The following is a 21,542-nucleotide window of genomic DNA, read 5'->3' as shown; positions in this document are numbered from 1 at the left end:
ATTCTAATTTTTTAATATGTAAATTTCATAGCTTTTAAAATTATAATTATTTCTAATTATTGTAACTTTTATTTTATTTCAACTTTTAAATTGATTAACAATTTTACACTAAATATTATAATTATTTTGAAATGTAAATTTAATAATATGATGAAAAATAAAAGATATTTTCTTAAGTTAAAGAAAAGTTTTTGAATGGTAATTTAAGAATTAATATTATAGATAATTAATATAAACTCTAATTTAAGAAATCATTTATTATATGAATAAAATTTAACTTTAATTTGTATTTAAAGACGGTCATGAGCCAAAATCAAGGCTGAATAAAGAACAAAAATTAGGCCTAAAGTCCAAGCAATGATCATTATATTAAAAATAAAGTGTAATTTTTTCATTTTCATTTTTTTCGCTCATTTTTCTTTCAATAAGTAAATTACTCTCTGTTAAAGTTTGGACTTCAAACAAAAATAATAATAATAATAACAAAGAAACTACACATATCAAAAAATTAATAGAAAAAATTGTAAAAATTTTAGAAACACATTTAAATAATCATAAAAAGTAAATATATATTATAAAATTAATTTAAATTTTGAAATATCAACAAAGTTAATTACATTACTCAAACTCTAAAATCCAATATTAGTGCAACCTAAGTTATAGTAATTCTAAAACATTAAAGGTTTAAAAGCATTCAAATTTCTAATCGAAAGACCGAACACATAAAAATGCATAATACAAACTCAATCCAAATTCCAAATGTCAAACACATAATCCAAAGTTCAAAACTCAAATGAAACAAATTTAATTATTTTTATTAACATTCCAATTGTCTTCATCTTCCGTTAGCTTTATCACCACCAAAAGATCAAAGATTCGATCCACCCTAAACTACGAAAATATTATTATAAAAAACTCTACTATAAACATTTTAACTTGACTCATATAAAGAAAAATAAATAAAGAATTCACAAGTCAAAGGTAATAAATATCAATTTAACTTTAATGTTTTAAATGTAAACAATTATTAACCATTAGCATTCTACATAAACCAATTCACACAAGATACTAATATAATGATAGAGAAGGGAAGAATAATATACTAAAATGAATTTAGGCTTACTTTTTTTTCCTCAGCCAAAAGAAAATTTTTATATATTAAAAGAGTAGAAATTTTTTTTGTTCAGCACCATAATCTTTCCTTCAAACACCTGTAACCTGTTTCACACACCAAAAGGAAAGGCACATACATAATGCAAACCACCAAGCATATCTCCCTTCCCATAAGACTATACTCTCACACTGACACAATCAATAATAACACCAAAAATAGAATAATTAACATTAAAATATTATACTCAAAAAATAAAAAAGCAACCCTAAATCAACCTCCATATTTATATTCACAAAATTAAACTCTACCAAACTTCAATTCATACACTGAACTAAGAACAACATCTCACAATTCCAAAAACCAACAGATTAAACTCCAAGGTTGAGATGAAACCTGGAAACCAATTTTCTTCATAAGGTTCTCTCAGCTTCAAATGAAATACAATAAAGGGACATAATCCAATCTCAACCATAGGAAACCACTTCCAAAAAAAGGGAAATCACAAAAAGCACTACCTTGAAAACATAAAAGAGAGAAGTCAACTTTGTCAAAACTTCAAACTTCCTTTCTAATTTTTTTCAATCAACATTAATTTTAGATTATATAAAATACGATGTGATATTTTAAAAGTTATTATATCAATACTTAAAATTTTTAATTTTTTATATAAAATCTTAAAATATTAATAATTATTTGAAATTTGTAAACAAATTATTTAGAAAAAAATTGAAGATGAAGTGACTATCTCAAATAGTACCTTATTATCTGTTAAAGTTGTGTGACCCATATTCTAAGAGATTACTTGTAAGTTAAGTTAAACAAAATATATTTTCTTTCTAGAAGATTTAGTATTTATTAGTATAATATATTTAACATTTATTAGTATAGTTTATTTGACCTACTAATTTAGCCTACAAATAGGCTCTTTTACAACCTTAAAAAAATACACCCATTAGAGATTAAAACTCATAACATATTTAGAGAATTTTGTGTTTACGTTTTGAGGGTTATTTGTTTTCGGGTTTTTAAGGTTTAGTTTTTTATCTCCATCTTTTGTACTCTTCGTTCTTTTGCCATTATAGTAAAATTATCTTTGCCTATGGTTTTTTATTCTCTTTGGAAGAATTTTTCCACGTTAAATTTGTATGTTCAATTTCTCAATTTCTTCTGCTATTTTTACTTGTTCGTTGCTTAATCGGGTTGATTCCTAATATTATCAAATTTTAACGGAATCCAAATTCAATATCAAAGTAATGGAATTGAAATTCAATAACAAAATAGTTAAAGCTACTAAATTTAGAGAGAAATATGAACAAAAATAAATTAAGGATTAAAATAGAAAAATTCTAAATGTAAAGAAAAAAGCAACAACACATCCCCATAAAATAATCATCTACACAGATAAAAGACAAACATCATCAATAACATTTCACACAAAATCAACATATAGAGACGGTCAATTAATCACCAAAAGAAATGGATAATCCCATACCTTCTTGTCATCTCCAATCAACTCATTACCTCATTTTCTGGGCATACTCTAGATCTCAATTTTTTTCCCCTGAAATCTACTTGTCATTATCCATTGACAAGAGACCTTGTTCTCCCACGTATTCCATATTTCATCTACTTATTGCAATGACTTCTTTAATCTTCTTTAGAATTCTCAGATTTTTCTATCACGCCATTCATCAATAATAATATTAGACATGGAAGGGAAAAGAAATAATATATTAGAATAAATTTATGCTTACTTGGGTGCTAGAAGTTCAAGGATCGAATTTTCACTTTCTTTTTGCTCGACTAGTTAAAGGAGCATTCCCATCTTCTTCAGAATTCTTAGATTCTTCTATCATTATTCTATTTTGGTCTCCAATAATGATGTATTGTTTCTTTAGAAGTTGAAAAACTTGTTTGATATTTAGCAGTCTCAGATTGTCTTGCCATGTCAATCTGTTATGAACAGCAGGTAAAAAAAAGAATAAATATAATTTATTATGTTATCATGTACACTCTTAGTAAAAAACCTCAATTTAATATTGCATAAATAATGAGTCACTTGTCTAAATTCTAAATAATATATAATAGCATCCTCCTTTAAGAAGGAATACAAATCTCTCTTCATTACACTCTTACTTTTCTGTATCCATTAACCCTAAAAAACCTTTCTTCTCATTCTAATTATTTGGTTTTAATTGGAGAAAAGAATCGAGAGTGAAATTGTTGGTATTTTAGTAAAAAAAATATATGAAACACAAAAAATGTGAAAGAAAAATATATTGAAAGTACACTATCATTTGTTGTATTGTTTAGATTATATGGCTAAAAAAAAGTAACCAAAAATATAGCAATTCCTACAGATTTGGTCTACAGACCTATTATTCAGCAAGTCTAAGGCACATTCTCAACACTCCTCGTTGCCTTAGTAATTACAAAGCCCTGATTTATTTTTTAAAACTTTAAATCTAACTTTTGGAAGAGCCTTGGTTAATATATGTGTAATTTGATCTTCAGTTTGCAAAAATCCGACTTGATTTCACCAATCTTCTATTCTTCTTTCAAATGATATTCACCAATCCTGTTGTACCAGGCCCTAGGAGCCTATTTAAGAATGTATAAGGCGTTGTTTAACATGTAGACTTTCTCTTCCTGTCTCTTGACTTGGAATCCATCGGACTACTCTTCTTTCATTGCTTCAATCCACTTGTCATCCTTCTCAGCTTCTTTAAACTCAGCAGACTCAAATACAACAACATTACACCTTTCATAAATTTCAGATAAAGATCTTGTGTCACAAACTGGAACATCATCTATGTTGTCATCAAAGTACTGAGGAGTCTCTAGCAATTGCTTCGTTGTTAGTCTCTCCTCCATTAGATTTAGAGTAAAGCTTTTTTCTTTCATTTTTACTTTGAATACATCTCTGCCTTTTGAGTCTTTGATCAAACACAATTTTGTTTTCAAATATGACCTTGAAACCTTTTTCAATCAACTACCCAACACTAAGAAGATTTTGGTCAATGTTGGCACGTATAGAACATCACTTATATGTTTCAAACCTATTAAACTTCCAATAGCCACTGTTCCTCTTCCCTTAATTGGAATAAACTTACCATTTCCAACTTTTATTTTGGAAATAATAGTTTTATCAAGTTCTTTAAAAGGTGTTTGGTCATTGGTCATGTGATTTGTGTAGTTGCTATTGATCAACCAGGAATCACTAGAGCTATTACTTGTAGAGAAACATGTCACCACAAAAAAGAACTCATCTTGTTGCTCAATAGATGCTTTTACCTCTTCCTATTATTGAGATTTACAGACCCACTTTATGTGCCCAATACTACCACATTTTCTGCATTTGATATCAGGCCTCCACCAAGACTTTTTTGGCAAGTTATTTGTCTTTTTACAGTGTGGACATAGTGTATATGTCTTGTTGTTATTGTTATTACTGATCTTATATTTAATTTTCTTATTTTTGCCTCCTGGATCTTCAAACTTTGCTTGAAAAGAACCCTCTACTGATGCTTATTGTCTCATCTTTCTCCTTTATTCTGGAGCCTACAATACATTCACTAGTTCTGCCAAGGATATACTTGACAAATCTTTAGATTCTTCTAATGAAGAAATTTTAGACTCATACTTTTCAGGCAACGTGACAAGAATTTTTGTACTATTCAATCATCAGTAAAATCCTTACCTAGCAATCTTACCTTGTTTACTATGTAACAACCCATTTTTAGAAAAATCAGAACAGTGGTTTCGGGACCACAAATTTGATTCCAGAAGGGAAATTTATTTTAATATTATTTTATGGTCTATAGTATGATGGAAATTTCGTACAAAAAATTTCGTAAAGAAATTTTACCGATTTCATCTTTAATTTGATAAAGGACCAAATTGTAGAAAGTGCAACAGTTGAGTTCTAATAGCTAAAGGGATTAAATAGCTATAGAACTTTAAAGTGGAAGTCCTTATATGGTAAATAGACCATTTAAAAATGCTTAGCGGTTAAGGATGATGATTCATCCATGGAAAATAAAATAAAGAAAATGATGAAATTGAAAAGTGAAAAAAAATAAAAGATGATAAGTAATTAAATAATGAAAATATAATCTTTTTCATCATCTTTCTCAAATTATTTCCATTGAAACTCTAGCTAAGAAAAAGTAGCTCAAGCAAGCTAAAAACCCTAGCTAAGAGAAAGTAGCTAAAGCAAGCTTACTTTGATAAACTAGATCTGGATAAACCAAATACGGAGTTAGAATAAAGAAAAGAGAATGTGTCGGATTAGTAGATTTTACATACACAAACACTTATCAAGGTAATTTTGTGTAACTAAATTATGTATATTTATATGCTTGAATTGAATGTTGTGTATGCAAATTGTATAAATGCCAAATATATGAAATTGGTTACATATCTGACAAAGCCCGATAAATGTTAAATCTCGTTCGAATAATGGAATTCGATGGATACAGGATTTCCTGAATTGGCCGTAGTCCTGCATATGTTGCAGACACACCATAGCTCTTACGAGCATCCCGTTATAAGCCTTCTCGAGCTTCCCGTTATATAATTCCTGCGAGCATCCCGATCGGTATTGGTCTTGCATATGTTGTAGACATACCGCAGCTCTTTGTGAGCATCCTGTTATATGATCGGTAGTTATCATGCATGTGTTATGGACATACCGCAGCTCTTTATGAGCGTCCTGTTACATGGCTCTCCGGAGCTTCCTAATAAAGCTCGCTTGAACTTTTTGATATATGGCTATCCGAAGTTTCCGTTTAAAGGCTTTCATGAGCTTCCTGATTAAAAGTTCTTTGTGAACTTCCTGATTATGGCTCTTATGATCTTCCCGTTATATAGCTCGAATAAGCTTTCCGATAGACTCTTTGTAAGTTTCCCGTTATATGGCTTAGAGAGGATTTCCTGATCATGTGCTTTAATGAGCACCCTAAATATGAATTGATGGATTTCTGATTTGTACACTTTGAGTGTACTACCTGTGTATCCATCGATATTTTAAATAAATTCAATGGGCAAAATCCTAACATGAGAAAATATGAGCACGAAATGAATTATTACACGTATCTACCTGAAATACATGAAAATGATGATACATGATATATGGAAGTATGAGATGATAATATATAAACATGGAATTTGTTTGATGAATATGTTCATCTATGATTATAGATTTGTACACCTCGAGTGTACTTCCCGTGTTTCCATCGATATTTAAATTGATTTAATGGGCAAAATCCTGATATGAAATAATCTGAACTTAAGACGAATTATTATGAAAATGTACATGAAATACATGGATATGATTTGTATATGTTATAGGAATTCATGATGTGGAAAGTACATGTATATGGAAATTTGGTTATTATTGAGCCCATACATGTTTCTTGATATTTAAATGAAATATATGGCTAACAAGGGTGACGAGGATATGTGTTAGGGCTTGTGACCAAAATGGTTGATTGTGTCTTGCATGTTTATCTTGAACATGAATGAATGGTAAGTTAATTACCATGTTATACAAACTTACTAAGCATTACATGCTTACTCTATTTTATTTTCACCTGTTCTATAGTAATTCGGAAGCTCGTTGGATTGGAAGCTTGGCGGAGATCACTTACACTATCCATTGGCCCATTCCGGTATATATGGTAAATCAATTATGATTATAATGGCATGTATAGGTTATAAATGTTTTGGTTGTAACTAGCCATTGGAATGGTTTGTGATGGACATGTTTGGTATATGTTTGAAATGGTTGATTGATAGAAATTATATGGGCATATTGATGATTGAATTAAGTTAGCATATTCGATAAAATATGTATATAGGTGAACTTGGTAACTTAAGTAAATATGTATACTTGGTTAAATGAGGTATGATATCAAGTATAAGACTTGGTTTTAAGTTGGTTTAAATGACCTATATTGACTTGTATGTGTGTTAAAGTATTAATGTAGGTGGAAGACAAGTTGGGTGAGAATTATGGCTTAGAAAGTAGCCTATTTTCATCCACACAAATAAAGACATGGGCGTGTGTCTCACATACGGCCTAGCACATGGGTGTGTGTCCTGGCCATGTATCTCTTGCTTCTTAAAAATTTCAAAATAGAATGCCCAGGATTTTTCACACGGCCTAGCACACGGACTTGTGGCTTGGCCATATGACCCCTGCAACTACACACAGCCTAGCACACTGGCATGTGACTTGGCCGTGTTACCCAAGTCAGTAGCCACCCTAATTTGGACATGTCTCGAGACACTGGCGTGTCTCTTGGCCATGTGAACCATACATTTGCACCTAGGAAAACTTTTAAGTTTTTGCGAAAAATTCTCTGAGTACCCGTTTAGTCCCGACTCATTTCAAATACATGTTTTGGACCTCGAGGGTTCATATAAGGAACTTTAAAATTGATTTTTGATACGAATACTGTATGATATGGAATATTTGTTATTTGATCTGTAAATTCTGGTAATGCTCCGTAACCCTGTTTCGGCGATGAATTCGAGTTAAGGGTGTTACATTTATTGGTATCAAAGCTACGGTTTAGTCGGTTCTTAGACTGAACTTAGCATATGTGAAGTCTAGAAATACATGCCATTATATAACCTATGATAGTGTGATATCTCCTAACTTTGATGAGAATTGTTTTACTAATAGATAGGGATGCTTTTTAACCGAGCTAATTCCGGTAATGTTGAAAGCGATACTCAAGTATCTGAGTAAAATGTTGCTTATGATGAGTAGAGATTCATAAAGGTATGAAATAAATGTTCTATAATAAACATATTGATGATAAATGTTATGTTACATACATTTATATATATAAAAGTCAAATTTGGAGGCTTTACTACCTCCACCCCTTCACCAGCACAATTTTATATAATGAAATTCACAAGATTTATATTGATTAATTTCACAAGTGTGAAACTGAAAAGTTCAGTGGCTGAATGATTAAAAATGCAGTCAGAATTGAGAATGAGTTAGTAAGTAAAGACGGTTTTAAAAGAGATATCAGATTTTTCTGAATATTATTCGGGATATACAATGTCACTATTAAGGAAGAAGTTATTCATGGATAATCGACTTATTGAGGTATGATATCTACAGAACGGATTAACTGAAAGTTTCTTCTGAATTGGTTCCTCTAGTGAACTAAATAGTATGATACTATTAATGACTTTAGTAGTCAATGAAATTGTGATGAAATTACAAAGATATCTAAATACAGCTATTATAATTGGGTATCTTACATCTCTTCTGGGTATTCTATATGTTTGTTATTCTCATAGACATATGTAATTGTTCATGTTCGAATGTGATACTTATCATATAGAAAGGCCGGCTAATTATAATAATAGATGGAATTATTGTAAGTCTGGTTGATTCATGAGTGGTATTGCTCTCTGGTTGATTCATGAGTGGTATTGCTCTATTTTTCTTTGGTTTTCTAATCAATTATGTTTGAGAGAAGACTTGATGATAAGATTCATATGATACTATTTTCTACTTCTACTGGTTAAAGCTCTGAATTGCAAATATGCAATTTACATTGTCTCTATCACAACTATTTCTAGTGCTTATGTGCGATATTATTTTTCTGGACTTTCTTTGGGATATCATCAATCTCTTTATTATTCAATATGGTTTTTGTTCTCGAAAATTCAGTATAGCTTTACATTTTGGATTTCATTATCTCGGTTTTATTGTAATTCTTATGGTCTAATCTTATCTATCAAACATGGTTTATCTGTGAAAGATATTCATTGGTTGGAGGTAATTATATTTATTACTGTTATAAATCCTGACTCGATCATGGGAGTTCAGTAATATGGATCTCAGATTATAGAAGTTGTATTACTACACTAGTTGCTATCGGGACTACTTTTGGTTTCCTCTTTTATTTTGGAGAGTACTATTGATGTTGAGGTATTGTTCTAGCTATACTGTTGAAACATCGATCCTATTATGGCACTATGGTTTTTAATCTATCTGATGATTATGGCTTAGGAATAATTCAAAGCTTCGGTGTTAATAATTGAAATAGCTTTATTATATGATCCCTTTTTAATTTTCGTGAAAGAGTTTTCTATGATTGTAACACCTCAAACCCGGCCTAGACATTATGGCTGAATCTGGTGATGTCACATAAAAGGGATTTTGAAAACAGTGCTCACTCGATAAAAATCTTAAGCTCAAAAACCCTTAATTACTTCCATTTAATTCAAAACATGTTTGCAATTAGTCGACTTGCCTAAAACATATCATTTTAGCGGAAGCTTAAGAAAATCGTCTTGTTTAAGAAAAACAGTTCACATTTTTAGAAAATCACGTTTAGGTAAAATATAATAATAAAAAGCAAGTTAAATCCAAAAATCCAAAATAGAGGCCAATCAGCGTAAAAAGTCTCGAAAGTCCCAGAAAATACAACCTCTCAAAATCACAATACCAAACTTAAATAAAACCATAAAATAGTTTAAACGGTAATAACTAGTGGTCATCGTCGAGTCCGCCGCTACACCGATCCACCTAACTCTGTGGGTTACCTGTACAAAATAAAAAGAAAAGAGTGAGTTTACGTAAACTCAGTGTGTAACCCCATAGAATTAAGCATGCACACAAATAGAACATCAGAATCAGAAAGATACAGATTCGGGTCTAAGCCCATTACAGATACAGATGTATATTCGGGCCTAAGCCTATCTCAGATACAGATACAGATACAGATATGCAAAACAGAATCAGAAATCAGATATCCTACCTCCATCCTCTATACACCATCTCTGACCATCCCTACATACCATGTGGGGTTTAAAAAACCTACCCAACCCTACACACCAAGTCGTACCGATATGGCACATAACAGATATAATGTAGCTATACTGCCAGATAATAAGCATAATCTACCTTTTAGAACACTTCTTCTAATAAACATCATCCCACCCCAATAGCAGCAACAGAATATACATACAGCATTAACAGATAAATCATGCTTAACATGCTTTTATAACCAGATAACAGATATACAAGCATAACAATACTCATAACCATATTTCAGTCTAATAAATCACTTAGTTTTAAGGTTAGATAATGTTTACCGACCCTACGGTAGGCCCACAGTCGATTAGAATGACCCGTATAACCTTACAAAAAAATACAGATAAATGGGCTCACACGCCCGTGTGGCCCACATGCCCAAATTGGCCTTACTCGTGTGGATCACACGGCCTGGCACAATATTCGACATGCCCGTGTGGGCTCACATGCCCAAATTGGCCTTGCCCGTGTGGATCACACTGCTTGGCCCAATATTCGACACGCCCGTGTGTCTTACCTGTGTGGGCCCACACACTCATGTGGCCCACATGGCCCAACTTGGCCTAGCCCGTGTGGCCCACTTGGCCACACTCGAGCCACTACACGGCTGTATCTTGTGCACGGCCTGGCCTTTGTCGATCACACGGCCGTGTGTCGCACATGGCCTACCACATGGGTGACCACACACTCGTGTAGTGTCGATAGATTGCAATTTCAGCTTTCGCCGAATCTTCTTTTTTGTGTTTCGGGTACACACCTGGTATGATTTTGATGCAGAAACACTCCCAAGACCACCAGTACCTAAAATTGACCAGGAGACCACCAATTTAATCACTTAAAACATCACTAATTTGAATGAATCAAAACCACAACCCACTTAAACCACCAAAATTCTTACCTTCAAACGAGCAATCGAGTTTCACACAATTACAGCATCGATTGAAAACCCTCAGTCCCTTGATCTTCCCCTAAACACCAACCGGATCGCATTAACTAATGATTCATTAACCAAAACAAACACACACTTTCCAACTTACCAGTAACGCAAAAAGAGAACCTAACTGTCGAGATTCAGAAAACTGGCAGCAAAAGAGGAGAATAAAAATGAAGAAAAACTAATTGAAAAAGTGGTAGAGAGCAAGAAGAAAAGGAAAACTTTAGTATTGTTGAATTCAGGAAGAAAGAGAAAAATTTGAAAAAAAACTGATAAGTTATCAGGAATCCCCCAAACTTCTCCCCAGAACCCCACTAACAGCCACCTCCTCAGAATCCCAACTCTATTGAAACACTATCACCAAACTGAGCAAAAATAAACTCTTTCACTTGCGTAAAGATTCGAACACTAGACCTCCAACACACCAACACCCTTATCACTCGAACCAGCAGGCTCATTCTGATATGAAGTTACAGGCAATTAAATATAAGCCCATTGAACAGAGATAGGGCTTAAATCCAAAATAATCAAAATTTGCCAAAGGTAGGGCTTGAACTTGGGACCTTTTCCACACACCTAGAACACTTAACCACTGAGGCAGATACACAATTGTGTCAAAATTGTATAGAAGCAAACATAAGAAATTTGGGATGTTACAATGATAGCCACATCAATGACACAGTTATTATAGAATGATGTAAGATTTGAATGGTCTGAGAAATGTTAGTAAAGTTTTGACTAGTTGAAAGCTCTGTTGACCGAAGCATCAGTTCTGATTCAGCCTGAATCGAGTAAGGAATTTTTTATTTACAGTGATGCATCATTGAATGAGTTAAATTGTGTTTTCATGCAGTAAGGCAAAGTAATAGCCTATACTTCTAGACAGTGTAGATGGCATAAACTGTTGAAAAATTTTGATTTGACAATTGAATATCACTCAGGAAAAAAAATGAATATGGTTCCAGACACTCTGAGTAGAAAATCTTTGTTTTCCTTGCGAGCCATGGATACCCAACTGTAATTGACTGATAATGGCTTAACTTTAGTTGAGTATAAAGCTAAACTGATGTTTCTACAACAGATCTGTGAAGCTCAGAAAAGTGATAATGAGTTGCAAGTTAAACGAGTATAGTGTAAATTAACTTCTGATTCAGAATTTCATATAAGACCCGATGATAGTCTATTATTTCGAGGTATAGCCTGTGTACAGAAAGATTCAGAGCTTATACAGAAAATTTTACACGAATGCTCACAGTGGTACTATGTCTGTTCATCCGGGGAATAATAAAATGCATAACGATTTAAAACAGATGTACTGGTAGTCCAGACTGAAATGTGGTATTTCTGAATTTGTATTTAAATGTTTGATATGTCAGTAAGTTAAAGTTGAACATCAGGTACTGATACCTTTGGGACTGTTATAGCCAGTGATGATATTGAAATAGAAATGGGATAAAGTTAGTATGAATTTTATATCAAGATTACCCCTGTCTCTGAAAAAGAAAGATGCTATTGGGTAATTATCGATCGTTTGACGAAGTCTGCATATTTTATCCCAGTATGAATGGATTTTTCACTTCATAGATTGTCTAAATTATATGTTTCTGAGATCGTCAGATTACATGTTGTGCCAGTTTCCATTATTTCTGATAGAGATCCACGGTTCACATTCTGATTTTGGGACAAGTTACAAGAAGTTCTAGGTACGCGGTTACATTTTAGTACCACATTTCATCCTTAGTTGGATAGTTAATCTCAACTTGTGATTCAAATTTTTGAAGATATGCTTCAGTGCTATGTTTTAGAATTCAAAGGCAATTGAAAAAGAAATATTTGTCGTTATTCAAATTTGCATACAATTACAGTTATATAGTCAAATTTGCATACAATAACAGTTATAAGTCAAGTATAAAATGGTACCGTACAAGGCTTTGTATGGTCACAAATGTAAAACTTCATTGTATTGGATTAAACACAGTGAGAAAAAGATATATGGAGTTGATCCAATTCGTGAAATTAAAGAAAAAGTGAAAGTGATTAGAAATAATTTAAAAGTAGCTTCTGATCATAAAAAATCCTATGCGGATCTAAAACGAAAAGAAATAGAGTTTCAAATTAGTGATAAAGTATTTCTGAAAGTTTCACCATCGAAGAAAGTTCTCCGATTTGGCCGTTAAGGCAAATTAAGTCTGCGGTTTATCGGGCCATATGAGATCACCGAAAGAATCAGACATGTAACGTACCGATTGGCATTACTGCCAGAGCTTGATAGAATTCACAATGATTTTCATGTGTATATGTTGAGAAGGTATTGGTCAGATCATTCATATGTTATTTCTCCGATGGATATTGAAATTTAGTCTGACATGACTTATAATGAGAAACTAATCAAAATTCTAGCACTTGAAGTGAAAAATTGAGAAATAAAAAGGTAGCTTTAGTAAAAGTTTTCTAGCAATGACACGATATAAAAGAAGCTACCTGGGAATCAGAGAAAATTATGAGAAAGCAATATCCAAATCTCTTTACTAGTAAGATTTTCGAGGACAAAAATTCTTAAGGGGGAGAGTTGTAACAACCGATTTTCAGAAAAATCAGAACAGTGGTTTCAGGACCACAAATCTGATTCCAAAAGGGAAATTTATTTTAATATTTTTTATGGTCTATAGTATGATAGAAATGTCGTATATCAATTTCATGTTTAATTTGATAAAGGACCAAATTGTAGATAGAGCAAAAGTTGAGTTTTAATAGCTAAAGGTATTAAATAGCTATAGAACTTTAAAGTGGAGGTCCTTATATGGTAAATAGACCATTTAAAAATGCTTAGTGGTTAAGGATTATGATTCATCTATGGAAAATAGAATAAAGAAAATGATGAAATTGGAAAGTGAAAAATATAAAAGATGATAAGTAATTAAATAATGAAAATGTCATCTTTTTCATCATCTTTCCCAAATTATTTCCATGGAAACCCTAGCTAAGAGAAAGTAGCTCAAACAAGCTTACTTTGATCAACTAGATCCGGATAAACCAAATACGAAGTTAGAATGAAGAAAAGAAAAAAATGTCGGGTTAGTAGATTTTAAATACACAAACACTTATCAAGGTAAGTTTGTGTAACTAAATTATGTATATTTATACGCTAGAATTGAATGTTGTGTATGTGAATTGTATAAAGGCCAAATATATGAAATTGGTTACATATCTGACAAAGCCTGATAAATTTTAAATCTCGTTTGAATAATGGAATTCGATGGATACAGGATTTCCTGAATTGGTTGTAGTCCTGCAGATGTTGCGGACACACCATAGCTCTTACGAGCATCTAGTTATAAGCCCTCTCGAGCTTCTCGTTATAAAGCTCCTGCTAGCATCCCGATCGGTATTGGTCTTGCATATATTGTGGACGTACCGTAGCTCTTTGTGAGCGTCCTATTATATAATTGGTAGTGATCCTGGGTGTGTTGTGGACATACCGCAGCTCTTTATGAGCGTCCTGTTATATGGCTCTCCAAAGCTTCTTGATATATCTCGCTTGAACTTCCCGATATATGGCTATCCAGAGTTTTCATTTAAAAGCTCTTCATGAGCTTCCTGATTAAAAGTTCTTTGTGAACTTCCTAATTATGGCTCTTATGAGCTTCCCATTATATAGCCTAGATAAGCTTCCCAATAGACTCTTTGTGAGTTTTTCGTTATATGGCTCGAGAGAGGATTTTCCAATTATGTGCTTTAATGAGCACCTCGAATATGAATTGACGGATTTCTGATTTGTACACTTTGAGTGCACTACCTGTGTATCCATTGATATTTCAAATAAATTCAATAGGCAAAATCCTGACATGAGAAAATATGAGCACAAAATGAATTATTACACGCATCTGCCTGAAATACATGAAAATAATGATACATGATATATGGAAGTATGAGATGATAATATATAAACATGGAATTTCTTTGATGAATATGTTCATCCATGATTATATATTTGTACACCTCGAGTGTACTTCCCGTGTTTCTATCGATATTTAAATTGATTTAATGGGCAAAATCCAGATATGAAATAATCTGAACTTGAGACGAATTATTATGAAAATGTACTTGAAATACATGGATATGATTTGTATATGCTATAGGAATTCATGACGTGGAAAGTACATGTATATGGAAATTTGGTTATTGTTGAGCCCATACATGTTTCTTGATATTTAAATGAAAAATATGGCTAACAAGGGTGATGAGGATATGTGTTAGGGCTTGTGACCAAATTGGTTGATTGTGTCTTGCATGTTTATCTTGAACATGAATGAATGGTAAGTTAATTACCATGTCATATGAACTTACTACGCATTACATGCTTACTCTGTTTTATTTTCACCTGTTCTATAGTAATTCAGAAGTTCATTGGATTGGAAGCTTGCCGAAGATCACTCACACTATCCATCGGCCCATTCCGGTATACATGGTAAATCAATTATGATTATAATGGCATGTATAGGTTAATTGGCTAATAATGGCATATAAATGTTTTGGTTGTAACTAGAATTTGGAATGTCTTGTGATGGACATGTTTGGTATATGTTTGAAATGGTTGATTGATAGAAATTATATTAGCATATTGATGATTTAATTAAGTTAGCATATTCGATAAAATATGTATATAGGTGAACTTGGTAACTTATGTAAATATGTATACTTGGTTATAGGAGGTATGATATCAAGTATAAGACTTGGTTTTAAGTTGGTTTAAATGACCTATATTGACTTGTGAATGTGTTAAAGTATTAATGTAGGTGGAAGACAAATTGGGTGAGTATTGTGGCTTGGAAAATAGCCTATTTTCGTCCATACAGGTAGAGACACGGACGTGTGTCTTGGCCATTTGCCTCCTAGTTCTTAAAAATTTCAAAATAGAATTCTCAAGATTTTTCACACGGCCTAGCACACGAGCATATGGCTTGGCCCTGTGACCCCTGTAACTACACACGACTTAGCACATAGGCGTGTGACTTGGCCATGTTACCCAAGTCAATAACCAACCTAATTTGGACACAGCCTGAAGCATGGGCATGTCTCTTGGCCGCGTGAACCACATATCTGCATCTAGGAAAAATTTTGGGATTTCTCAAAAAATTCTCTGAGTACCCGTTTAGTCCCGACTCATTTCAAATACATGTTTTGGACCTCGAAGGTTCATATAAGGGATTTTAAGACTGATTTCTAATATGAATATTGTATGATGTGGAATATTTGTTATTTGATCTATAAATTCTGGTAATGCTCCATAACCATGTTCCGGCGATGGATTCGGGTTAGAGGTGTTACATACTATGCCTTCCAACTTGTCAGAACAGTCTTTAATGGTTTCTGTGTCCTTCATTTTTAGTATTTCAAACTCTCTGATCAAATTGAGCACCTACATATTTTTTGTTCTTTCACTGTCCTGATATTCTTTCTTTAGGTAGTCCCAAATTTCTTTTGCTGACCTCAAATTCATGATTCTTGTAAATATTTTGCTTGAAACAACAAAGAAAAGACATGTTTTAGCTTTGGACGTCCTTGTCTTCTTCTCTTTACGAGTCTTTAATTGATTTATTGTTAGATTTTTTGGCAATGATGAAACATCGGAGTCTTCTTCTATTGCTTCCCAAAGATCCATCACATCAAGATAGACTGTCATTCTAGTAGCCCAAGCTTGATAGCTATCATCATAAAAAATTGGTGGAATAATATGAGAAAACGGTATTGTGTCAGCTTGCATGTCTAAAGCTTATATGTTTGCCTCAACTCACAGATCATTTAATATAAGAGCTCAGATACCAATGCTGGTATTTTAGTAAAAAAATATGAAACACAGAAAATGTGAAATAAAAATATATTAGAAGCACACTATAATTTGTTGTATTGTTCATATTATATAGCTAAAAAAAGTAATAGAAAAACATATCCTGCTTATATCCAACCCTATAACTTACTCCTAAAATCATGCCACAAAATTAAAAATTCCAAAAGACTTGGTCTATAGACCTATTATTCAACAAGTCTAAGGCACATTCTCAATAGAAATGTTTATCATTTATTGAAAAATTTCAAAATACTAAATAATAAGGACATTTGAAAAAGCATGTGCACTTGTTCTTTGAAAATTTTTTGTATGGTGCTATTAAGGTTTCCTTCTCAACACTCTTCACTTGGTTGCCAGTATTCATCCCTAAAAAATAGTAGTACTTTGTGCAATCTTGGAGTGATCGAGTCTCCTTGAGAGAATATCTTAATATTTTGGAAATCTTTAAGATTTACATCTTGTAAGGATGGGAATTTAAAGGCATAATTCCTTGATTCACAAATATTTTCTAGCTTTGGTAGAAATTCAAGTTTCATTATGACCACAATCATCATCCCCACTTTCTATTATTTCTTCTATCTTTCCATAATCATTTACAATCATATAAAAAAATAAAAACAAATAAATAAAGAAATAGTTTGGAAATTATCTAGGATGATGATACCTGATTCACCCAAAAGAGGGGTTGTTGATTAGTGTTTCCACTTGATTATTAAGAAATAAATAATATATCCACTTTTTTACATGCATGCACTTCCATCTTCTTCAAAGATGTTTAATTTATGCTTTGCATCTTATGACAAGTATTCTTTAGATTTGGCAATTCAAAGAGAGTTAAGGATGTTAGACGTGGAAATTCCATTGTAATTATAACATTCTATTGAATGAGTTGTGGAGAAAATGATTGCATAGCACTAGTTTTAATTTCTTGAGATTGGGATTCACATATTATTTCTTCTAATAATTCACAATTCTATAGGCTCAAATTCTCAAGCTGTTGAAGTCTTGTCAACAGATTCAATGGAAAAACATTCAATATCTTAAGAAAACTTTCCAATGAAACAGCCGTTAGTTGGGAATAGTATTGGAGAATGATACAAATTCAGTTATCAATTACCTAAATCTTAGTTTTGACTGAGTTGTGCTCTTTTTTTTTCACTTAATTATCTACTTTCTATTGTGGTCATGCTAAGATTAGTGTTGCACTTTTTACGTTAGTTTGTTATGGTGTAAAGCTTATTTATAGGCCTATCATTTGTTTCATTAGTGTGATGAATAATACAACAATTTCAGTCAATCAAATCCTTACTTTCTCTTGTGTAACTCTGAGTTTCTTTTTTCAATTTGTTACTTAGGTTAAATTCAAGTCTATTGCAGTCTTATCTTTATTCAGCAGCTATTTGTTAAAAGTCCTATGTGACTATTTCTTGGTTATTGAAAATTTTTCCAACATTTATGGTGTCAAAGCTAGGTTCATTTGTAACTGGGCGTGCAACTAATGGTAAGTAATTGCAATGTAGTGAATGTACCTAAACTGTCAATTCTAGTCTTAAATGGAGAAAGTTATGAGTTTTGGAGTATCAAGATGAAGACTTTGTTCAAGTCTTGGATCTTTGGGACTTAGTTGAAAATGGTTATGATGAATCGGATGAAGAGCCAAGATTGAAAGAAAATATGAAGAATGACTCAAAGGCATTATTCTTTATCCAACAAGCTGTTCATAACATTGTTTTTTTTTTTTTTGAAAATTGCTGCAGCAACTATAGCGAAAGAAGCTTGGAGCATCTTACAGACAACATTTCAAGGCTTCTCTAAGGTAATCATGATAAAACTTCAATCTCTTCGTCGAGTTTTTGAAACCCTGCAGATGAAAGGTGAAGAGTCAATGCAAGATTTTTTATCTAGAGTTGCTGCAATTTTCAACCAAGTGCGGTCCTATGGAGAAAAAATTACTGATCAAATGATTGTAACAAAAATTTAAAGGAGTCTTACTGCTATGTTTGATCATGTAGTGGATACCATCCAAGAGTCTAAAAACCTAAAAACATTCACATTTGATGAGTTAATAGGATCACTGCAGTGGGGCAAGGCTGAACAGGTCAGAAGAGAAGACTGAAGAAAAGGCTTTTCATGTGAAGGGGAAGGCATCACTAAGAGAAATGAACAAAAATGGCATGGTAATGTTGGATATCAAGGAAGAGGAGGTCCTAGCAGAGGATGAGGTTGAGGTGATGAACACCAAAATCAAACTCAACAATGAGATAACAAAAGGTCCATCCAATGTTATTATTATAAAAGGTTTGGGCATGTGAAGGAAGATTGCTGGAAAAGGCAAAGGCAAAAACAAGCAAGTTATACAGAGCAAGAAGATGAGGTAATCAAATTGTTCATGGCTTATCAAAAAGATACAACGAGTCATAACAACATTTAGTTTCTGGGCAGTGGGTGTTCGAATCACATGATTGGCGTAAAGTCACTGTCCAAGGAGATTGATGAGACCTTTAAACAAAATGTAACACTTGGAGACAGCAAGAAGATTCAAGTGGAAGGGAAGGGCAATGTGGAAGTCAAAAGCAGTTTTGGTAATGTAAAACTTCTATATGATGTTTATTACATTCCTAGTTTGTCACAAAATCTGTTGAGTGTAGGGCAACTCATGCCTACTGGATATTCTATTATGTTCAACAATGTCTCTTGCGTGATCAAAGATAAAAAATCAGATCAAATCATTGTTGATGTTCTATTACGTTTAGTGCTTACGACCGAATTAGTGACATAAAATTAGTATATCTTTAATATTTAGTTCGTTCTAAATGTCATTTTTAGGTGTTGGGATTGCTGCTATTGTGATTGCATCGAAAAATGACCAGGTACGTGACTCATTCTTGTAAAAGCAGTGAATGACACAAAGTCAAAAACTTTACTATCGACATTACATGATCGTGTGTCAGGTTATGTGACAGACCGTGTGAGCCACACGACTGTGTGCCAGGCCATGTGTCAAACCAAGTAAGTGACACAACTATGTGTTAGGCTATATGCCAGACCGTGTGAGCTATATGGCCGTATAGGCCACACAAGCTGGGCCAGGTAGGTCGTGTAGGCCCATTTTTAGAAAAAAATAGTTAAGGTCATGTTTGAAGTGCGTTTTATAGTTAGCTTAGCTGTTTTATAAGGTCGGTTATGTGATATGTATGATTTCGATATATGAAATCTATGATACTAATATTGTATATGTAACTTTTAAAAGCATGTTTGTAGTATAAATTCTACATCTGATATGTAAATTTGAGAATTCTATTAGCATGTTTCTAATCTGCAAAGCATGATTCATCTGTTTGTATAATAGTATGTATTATGTTTTAGCATGTGCATTGGGGTGGGATATCTATGTAACGAATAAAGTGTTGGTAGTTTAATGATCTACCTTATCTAGTTTTTTTACCACATATATATGTTCTGGCAGCTTGACTGCAATTCTGGTGGCTTGACCATATTTATCTGATTCTAGTGGATTATCATATTATTTTTGGTAGTTTGTCTGTATTATTCTGACAAGTGACATACGTTCACTATTGAGCTATGTGGGGGTGTTTATTACCCTAATTGGTGTGCAAGAATGGACGGAGATAGTGTGTAGTAGATTGGGATAGGATCTGTATCTGTATTTGTTTTGTATCAAATGTTGCATTACATGATATGCCATGTCATCTGTATCTGATCTGACTATTATATTACATTCAATAGTTTGTCATGCTATGTATTAAGCTCGATTTCTGATTTCTATATGAATTTTCCATATGTTCTATTTGCATGGGCTGAGTTACACACTGAGCTTGTAAGCTTACCCAATTTTTTTGACTTATTAGATAATCAGTAAACTTAGGACTGGATGACATGCGAGAGCTTGGATTGGTTTCTCAGTTATTTACGTATGCTGGTTCATGTTTTTAAACTATTCTGTACTTCTTGGGACTGTAAATATGTTTTCGAGCTTTGCGTTTCATTTTAGGTCGCTTTTGATGGATTTAGTAATTATTGTTTAAAAATGGCAAAGTTGTATGTTTTTACAAACTAAGTCACGGTTTTCAAATTTTCATACTTTGAAATTTCTGTTGCAAAACATGGTAATCAATTAAATGATTTTCTATAAAATGAACAACTTCAAATACGAATTTTCTAAAAATTAAAAAGAGGTTTGCAAAAACTAACTTTTAAGATCACCCTATCTTCAAGGGTTACTTTTAAGTTGCTAAATAAGTTTATGTAATTCTCAAGATTCGGCCATAATGTCTAAATCGGATATGGTGTGTTACACCTTTGGACATTGCCCTTATTTTGATTTGGTTGGTTTTTAGTATGTACCTAGGTAGGCCAATGGGGTAGCTCATTGACTTGCATGTTGGTCTCTTCCTGAGGATGTTTCTTGTGTTTTCAGTTTGGACTATCTATATGTCATTCACTTACTTATGTTGGATGAAGTCGTGGCTTGATTATTGATGTTTACCCTTACGAGCTTTTACTTTAAAAAACCTTTGATGGAATCAGCTTTAACAATCTATATTTTTTACTTTCAAACACTGATTCCTTTCTCACAATCCATAAATGTAACGCCCCAAAATTTATATTTTTGATTCTGTTAGAATATGACACACAACTATGTATCTACTTTAGTGGTTAAGTGTTCTGGGTGTGTGTGTGTGAGGTCCCAAGTTTAAGCCTTGCATTTGGAAAATTTTGATATTTTTCTGAATAAAGCCTTAATCTGGTTCAATAGGCTTATGTCAAATTGTTGTAA

Source organism: Gossypium arboreum, chromosome 11 (assembly GCF_025698485.1).
Source record: "Gossypium arboreum isolate Shixiya-1 chromosome 11, ASM2569848v2, whole genome shotgun sequence".
Classification (NCBI taxonomy): Eukaryota; Viridiplantae; Streptophyta; class Magnoliopsida; order Malvales; family Malvaceae; genus Gossypium; species Gossypium arboreum.
The sequence above is the reverse complement of the archived record's forward strand: the minus strand, read 5'-3'. Positions refer to the sequence as shown.